This window comes from Piliocolobus tephrosceles, chromosome 1 (genome assembly GCF_002776525.5).
Source record: "Piliocolobus tephrosceles isolate RC106 chromosome 1, ASM277652v3, whole genome shotgun sequence".
Classification (NCBI taxonomy): Eukaryota; Metazoa; Chordata; class Mammalia; order Primates; family Cercopithecidae; genus Piliocolobus; species Piliocolobus tephrosceles.
The window spans coordinates 182,293,283-182,301,647 of NC_045434.1; positions in this window are offsets into that span (position 1 = coordinate 182,293,283).

The window sequence follows — 8,365 nt, forward strand, 5'->3', positions numbered from 1 at the left end:
TTTACTGTAGTCCCTCCACACCTACTGACTGTGGATGCCATCTATTTCCACAACTTTGTCCTGTGAGTAACAAAATGATCAAGAGGACAGACCCATATTGTGGATCATCAAAGGAGTCGATCGATTAGGCTAGAATTTCTGATTTGCAAATTCAATAACTTGATTCTATCATTTCACCTAGGTTGTGATTAAGTCACAAGAGCTCAAATTACTAATTTACCTTAAGAAATATAATGTTATCTCTCTAGAAAAGTCAGCTTGGGAAACAAAATTAACACCAGAAGTTTGCTTAGGGAAGGTACAATCAGTGTAAAGGGAATGAGATCTTAAATCATCATTGTTCCAACACCCTAGCTTCTCCCACGGTTATTTTTTATCTTTTCTTTCTCTACCCCCCAAATCTAATCAGGTTAGATTCTAAGTCATATTAACTTGTGCTCAGGAAACTTTCTTCCATCTTTTCTCTTACCCATTTCTACTTCTCCATGCCTGGGGAATGAGAGTATATAGATAACAAAAAATAATGTCCTCTAAAGGTCTTCAAATGAGAAGCATTTGTAGAGTGAGAGTGGCTGCCAGGTGAGGAGGAGAGGATGTGCTTCAGAAGCTGATTTTGATTATTATTTCCTATGGCTGGACTTGCTGCCATCACGTCACTGGGACCCTGGGAACATTTTGTTCCTTTCCCAGGGGCTCAGCTTTCCCTTCTGGGAGGCTTTGTTGCTGCATTTTGATGAAGGGTTAGGGGCCCAAAGGTATAGAACCCCCAAAGGAGATGGGAATCCAAAAATCTCACAGATGCTATTTCAGACATTCCCCTCCTGCCAAAGTCTCTCTGGAGAATGCTTTTTTCCTCTGCGCCTTGGGAGATTTTGTATTTGTTTATATTTGTTGGATTTAAGGGAGGAACAGTTCCTTCATTGTACCACCACCCTTAGACATGCCCTACTTTGCTCTTGCTTGGATGATTGCAAGGGCTTCCCAACAGGTATTCCTGCTTCTAATTCATCCCCTTACTCCCCGAGATTCACCTTCCTAAATATGACTCCATTGTTTAAGATTGTTCAGTCCCGCCGGGCGCGGTGGCTCAAGCCTGTAATCCCAGCACTTTGGGAGGCCGAGACGGGCGGATCACGAGGTCAGGAGATCGAGACTATCCTGGCTAACAGGGTGAAACCCCGTCTCTACTAAAAAATACACAAAAACTAGCCGGGCGAGGTGGCGGGCGCCTGTAGTCCCAGCTACTCCGGAGGCTGAGGCAGGAGAATGGCGTAAACCCGGGAGACGGAGCTTGCAGTGAGCTGAGATCACGCCACTGCACTCCAGCCTGGGTGACAGAGCGAGACTCCGTCTCAAAAACAACAAAAAAAAAAAAAAAAAAAAAAAAAAAAGATTGTTCAGTCCCTTCTTGCTTCAAATAGAATCGAAATCTTCAGCCTGCCTATTAGGTTCTACCACCTGGCCTTATCACCTGCTATTCTTAAGAGCACCAGAATTTCCTGTTAGCACCCCATACGTGTTGCTACCCACCCCCCCAATATATAATTTTCCTGCATTTGTGTCTGCTCAATTTGTCACCTTTTCCTGGGACTCTGTCCTGTGTGTACTAAATACAATTAATGGGGCATATCATCCAGTCACGGCAGAGGCCCCCAGTTATATTAACCTTCAGCAAACCCTAAACTTTGTCTCACTTCAGGGCCTCTGTGTTTGTTCTTCCCTCTATCTGGAACATTCTTCACTTGTCCAGCTTCTTCTCAATCTTCAGGGTTGATCTCTTAAAGTAAGGCCCTTGATTTTCTCTCTTCTAGCATCCTGTTCTTTTTTCCTTCATAGCACTTACCAAAAATATGTAATTATACATTTAAATATTCATTTATTTGTTTAATCCTCTGCTAGACTATAAACTTGCAATATTCATGTCTATTTGCTCCCCGCTCTATTTTTCAGTGCCTAGCACAGTGCAAGGATGTAAACAACATGAATATTTGCTGAATGCATAAGTGATTGAATGGGTTATAGTGCATAGAACTCATGGTGTGTCATCAGCAAAATCCTATATTCTCGATCGCTTCTCTGCTTTAACTTAGACCTGGCTTTCCCCAAAGAACACTGTTTCTCCCAGGTGACATCTTTTCTCTTTTGTTCACTTCATAGATTAGTGCCTGGTACAGAATAGGTGCTCTGCAATTATTTAATTGCTGTTTACTGACTGTGTCCTTTTCCCTTTAAGCTAACGAATAGGAAGATAGCCCAGCGGAATGAAAAGAGGTCATTCTGGAGTCAGACAGACTGAGATTGAATCCTAGTCCTGCTGCTGACTAGCTGGTGATTTGACCAAGTTCGTTAACTTCTCTGAGCCACAGGATTCATCTTTATGTGTAATAGAATTTTAACTTGGGCAGAGGTACTTTATTAGGTTGGCCCAGTGAGTTGATTCACACTGCCCCCTAGAGGACTTCTGTTTCTGGGACAACAGACTCCAAATCCCAGGAATGTTTGAGGATCTTTGTGAGCTACTCAGACACACCTGAGGGAGGGGAGGGCTCCAGATCTGCCCTGTGGGAGTTGGCGCCAGATCAGCCCTGCAGGGGTTGGCCCCAGATCAGCCCTGCAGGAGTTAACTCCAGATCAGCCCTGCAGGAGTTGGGCCACAGACAAAAAGTTCAGTGGTCTCGGAGAAAGCAGCTCAGACATTGACAAGGTCAGCAGTCCTCGAGCAGCAGTGACAGTGGGAGTTTTAATGATTTCTGAGAATCAAGGAGGGGACTTGGTTTGCAAAGCCTACCTTTATTGCTACTTAAGCATGTGGTGGGTTATCCAGAGCTCGGAGATTTAGAGAATTGCTAAAGGTGAGGTACATTTGTGTTAACCATAGTTGAGGTCAGGGGTATCTCAGAGTCACATGTAAAATGGAGCATCCTCAGTAATAACTACCTGCCTTTCAGGGTTGTTGTGAGGATCAAATGATAAAAGAATCATGTAACATGCTAATATGGTACTTGATACATAATAATTGCTCAATAAATGACAACTGCTATTATTGTTGAAAATAAGCAGCCTCTCCACTTTCCTTTCTTATACTACATGCTAAATGTATTCTCTAATAACAAAGAGTCAGCAAAAAATGGAACAAAGATATGATCAAATATGCACTTTCTTGTAGGCAGTCTTTTGCTTTTTGTGTTTCATAATAAAATTATCTTACTAATAAATGTGTATAGTTAAATCTATTTAAAATCCATTTATAAATGGTAAAGTAATCATTATGTGGTTGCCAGTGGCCAGAGGTAGACGTGAGGTAGAAACTGATGAAAAGGGGGCAAATGGAATCTTTTGGGGGTGAAAGAAATGTTCTATATCTTAACTGTGATCATAATTACATGGATATATACATTTGCAAAAATTTATCAAACCATACACCTAAATAGATGTTTCATTGTATGTAAATCATATCTTAATATAAATGATTTTTTAAAAACTCCAATACTTAAATAGGTTTTCTTATTTTATTTTTATTTAAATTAAGTAATAAATGAATTTTAAATTTATTATTATTCATTACTTTATTAAGCTCAACATTGAATCATTTAATTTTTTAATTTTTTATTTTTTTGAGACGGAATCTCGCTCTGTCGCCCAGGCTGGAGCGCAGTGGCGTGATCTCGTCTCACTGCAAGCTCTGCTTCCCGGGTTCGGGTGATTCTCCTGCATTAGTCTCCTGAGGAGCTGGGACTACAGGCACCCGCCACCATGCCTGGCTAATTTTTGTATTTTTAGTAGAGACGGGGTTTCACCGTATTGGCCAAATGGTCTCAATCTCCTGACCTCATGATCCACCTGCCTCGGCCTCCCAAAGTGCTGGGATTACAGGCGTGAGCCACCGCGTCTGGCCCATTTAATACATTTTAATTTAACTTGAATACTATCTGTAATAGCAATGGAAATGAATCAGTGGTGAAAAATAAGAGAGACAGAGAAAGAGCATAAGCACCCATATTATAACTGTGGCCTGGACACAGAGCTGGGCTCTTGGGATACAAACTGAAATAGATCTGGTTCCTGACCTCAAGCAGCTAACTATCTTATGAGGGAGACACACACATAAACATATAATTTCTCCTTAAAAAATTAAATATTCTTGAATAATTAGAATATGCATTTGGTTTTGAAAAAATCTGTACAAATAATAGTAAAAATAAGTCTCCCTCCCACCCCTGTCTCTTGGTTGAAAGCAACCACTGAAAACAGTTTATTTTACAGCATTCAGAGACATTCTATTTACATACAAGCACAATTTTTATATGGCATGTGTATGTGTTAGCTTTGTATATGGTAGCTTTACTTTAACAAGTGTTCCTTGTTAAAAAACAAACAAAAAAACTTAATATTCTACCCTGTAGATGAGTCCATAACAAAACCTATCAAACAGATGGTTTGCAATATAAGACGGTAAGAACATGGGAAAGAAATGAAAAGAATGCTACAGTGTGGAGACTACTGGCGTCTAGTAGTCTTGCCAGCATCTTGCTAGCAAGGGAAAGCTTCCTGGAGGATTGATGAGGCTGCCTTATCTCTTTTATGAGTATTCCAAGATAAAAATACAAGAGCTAATTGGTAAACCAAACACTCTAGTTGTATACTAAACTGTGTTGTCTACAACTCTGATTGTTGTTTGGAGGGAAGCAAAAACAGTTTGAGCAGGCCAGGGGTGGGGAAAAGGTATTGCACAGAAAGTGAGACTGCCGAGGTATGAGGTCACAGGTCTTGGTACAAGAAGAACTAGGAGCCCAGTGTGTGCAGGGAGGTCTTTAGTTACAGACTTATAGACTTGAGTATAGTATTTCAGATGACCCAAGGACTGATAGAAGGATTAAAGGATGCTTACTTGCAGTTCTTCTTTTTTTTTTTTTTCTGAGAAGGAGTCTCCCTCTGTTGCCCAGGCTGGAGTGCAGTGACGCAATCTCAGCTCACTGCAACCTCTGCCTCCTGGGTTCAAGCAGTTCTCCCTGCCTCAGCCTCCTGAGTAGCTGGGATTACAGACACCTGCCACCACACCCAGCTATTTTTGTATTTTTAGTGGAGATAGGATTTCACCATGTTGGCCAGGCTGGTCTCGAACTCCTGACCTCAGGTCATCTGCCCACCTCAGCCTCCCAAAGTGTTGGGATTACAGGCGTGAGCCACTGCACCTGGCCGCTTATTTGTAGTTCTAACTAGCATTGCCAGATTTAGCAAATAAAACCACAAGGCATCCAGTTAATCTTGGAGTTACATAAATAATAAATGCTTTTTAAATATAAGTATGTATGTCCCATGTTCAACTTAACTGGGCATCCTGTATTTTATCTGGCAACCCTATCTTTAACCCAACTGTATGAAAAAACCAAATTGACTGCTCAACATCAGGCACTTAAAAACAATGACGAAGTGGGAGTTTTTAATTGGAAGAACAGACAAACAAGAAAATGTGTAGGGCTGGGGCCAAGGTTTGTTTAAGTGAGTTTAGGGCTGTTGGAGCCTAGGCCTAGGAGACAACCCTGGTGATCTGGGCTGGCGGGTCTGGGGCTGAGGTATGTGGGGAAAAGAAAGAGAGATCAGACTGTTACTGTGTCTATATAGAAAGAAGTAGACATAAGAGTCTCTCATTCCACCTAACAAAAAACGCCCACAGGTGTGGAGGGGCAGGCCACCCCTTCAAGGTAATAACCTACAAGGTCAAGACAACTAGGTTCAGAGCCGAATAAATGGTTTTCATGGTCAGGAATGGCAGGGTCAGGGCAAAGGCAGCAGCTCAAGGTCAGGGTCAGTGAGAATGGGGCCACGGAGATGGTCCACGTGGTCAGGAGATTGAGCAAATAAGAAAATATATTGAGAAGAGTGAGGCCGGGTGCGGTGGCTCAAGCCTGTAATTCCAGCACTTTGGGAGGCCAAGACGGGAGGATCACGAGGTCAGGAGATCGAGACCATCCTGGCTAACTAGGTGAAACCCCGTCTCTACTAAAAATACAAAAAACTAGCCAGGCGAGGTGGCGGGCGCCTGTAGTCCCAGCTACTTGGGAGGCTGAGGCAGGAGAATGGCGTAAACCCAGGAGGCAGAGCTTGCAGTGAGCTGAGATCCGGCCACTGCACTCCAGCCTGGGCGACAGAGCAAGACTCCGTCTCAAAAAAAAAAAAAAAATTAGCCAGGCATGGTGGCCGACGCCTGTAGTCCCAGCTACTCAGGAGGCTGAGGCAGGACAATGGCATGAACCTGGGAGGTGGAGCTTGCAGTGAGCCAAGATCATGCCTCTGCATTCTAGCCTGGGCGACAGAGCGAGACTCCATCTCAAAAACAAAAAAAACAAAAAAACCAAAAACAAGTACTGCACAATCACAACATCTTTTATGGCCATGTATCATTCAACAGCATAAAATGATCTTTGATTGATTTGCTCAAACAATGTACTTGAAATCAAATCATTCAATATGACTTCTCTCTAAGATAAGAAAGATAATAATGTATATTTAAAAAATATATATACACAGATGCTGGCTCTGTACTTACTAGATAAGGCTGTTAAACTCTTTGTGTCTCACATCTTTAAAATCGAAAAGTAGTATAAACTACATCATGGGGTTCCCTGAGGATCAAATATGTTAATATATGCAAAATGTCTAGAACAGTGTTATGTAAATATCAGCCATTATTATTCTCTTATTAGGTGTTGTGAGGATTAACATAAATGAGATAACTCTTGTGAAGCTCATGGTACAGTGCCCGGTGCATATAAAGTGCTAAATAAATATTGGCTATCATTATAAACAGATATTTCTGTGATTTCTTATGAAGCCCACATCTTCATTAGGTACATCTTACCTTTCTTTACAACTTGGATACATGGGGAATTTGTTATCACAATAAGCATGGATTGAGTCTTCCTCTGTCATCCAGGCTGGAATGCAGTGGTGCCATCATAGTTCATTGCAACCTCGAACTCCTGGGCTCAAATGATCCTCCCACCTCAGCCTCCTGGGTAGCTGGGACTACAGGTGCACACCACTGTGCCTGGCAAGCACCTAATTTTTCAGGCCCTATGGTTGCGTTGTCCAATATGGTAACCTGTGGCCACATATAGCAATATGTCTGTCTTTATGCCAGTATCACAGTTTTAGTGAAATATGACTAATACAAATTGAAATATGGCTAATACAAATTGAGAAGAGTTGGCCGGGCATGGTGGCTCACGCCTGTAATCCCAGCACTTTGGGAGGCCGAGGCAGATGGATGACCTGAGGTCAGGAGTTCGAGACCAGCCTGGCCAACATGGTGAAACCCCGTCTCCACTAAAAATACAAAAATTAGCTGGGCATGGTGGTGCACGCCTGTAATCCCAGCTACTTAGGAGGCTGAGGCAGGAGAATCACTTGAACCCAGAAGGTGGAGGCTGCAGTGAGCCGAGACCATGCCACTGCACTGTAGCCTGGGCAGCAAAGTGAAACTCTGTCTCAAAAAAAAGAAAAAAAAAAGTAAAATACACACCAGATTTCAAAGACTTAGTACAAAGCCGGGCATGATGGCTTATACCTATAATTCCAGTGCTTTGGAAATCTGAGGCAGGAGCATTGCTTGAGGCCAGGAGTTCAAGACTAGCCTAGGCATAGGGAAACTTTGTCTCTACAAAAAAAGTAAAAATTAGCCAGACATGTTGTTGTGCACCTGTAGTCTCAGGTATTCAGGAGGCTGAGGTGGGAGGATTATTTGAGCCCAGGAGTTCAAGACTGCAGTAGGCTATGATTATGCCAGTATACTTCAGTCTGTCAGCCTGGGTGACAGAGCAAGACCCTGGTAGAAGAAGAAGAATGAGAGGGGGAGGGGGAAGGGCAGGGGGAGGGGGAGGGAGAAGGAAAGGGAGAAGAAGAAGAAGAGGAGGAGGAGGAGTAGGAGACCTTGTATGAGATTCAAGCGATTCTTCTGCCTCAGCCTCCCGAGCAGCTGGGATTACAGGTGCCCGCCACCACACCCAGCTAATTTTTGTATTTTAATAGAAATGGGGTTTCACCGTGTTAGCCAGGATGGTCGGGATCTCCTGACCTCTTGATCTGCCCACCTCAGCCTCCCAAAATGCTGGGATTACAGGCGTGAGCCACCGTCTCACATTTTTATTTCTATTGGACAGTGCTTCCTCAAATGGTAATAATTGTGATTGTTTACTCAAGTCATGACCATAGCTCTAAGGTGGAACTTTCATAATTTGACTTAATAAATAATATTCTCAAATGTTTATAAACATATATTGATAATTTACTTCTACATTGTAACGATATTTTAACTATAACTCATGTTAACATCTCTCTTTTTTTTTTTTTTTTTTTTTTTTTTTGG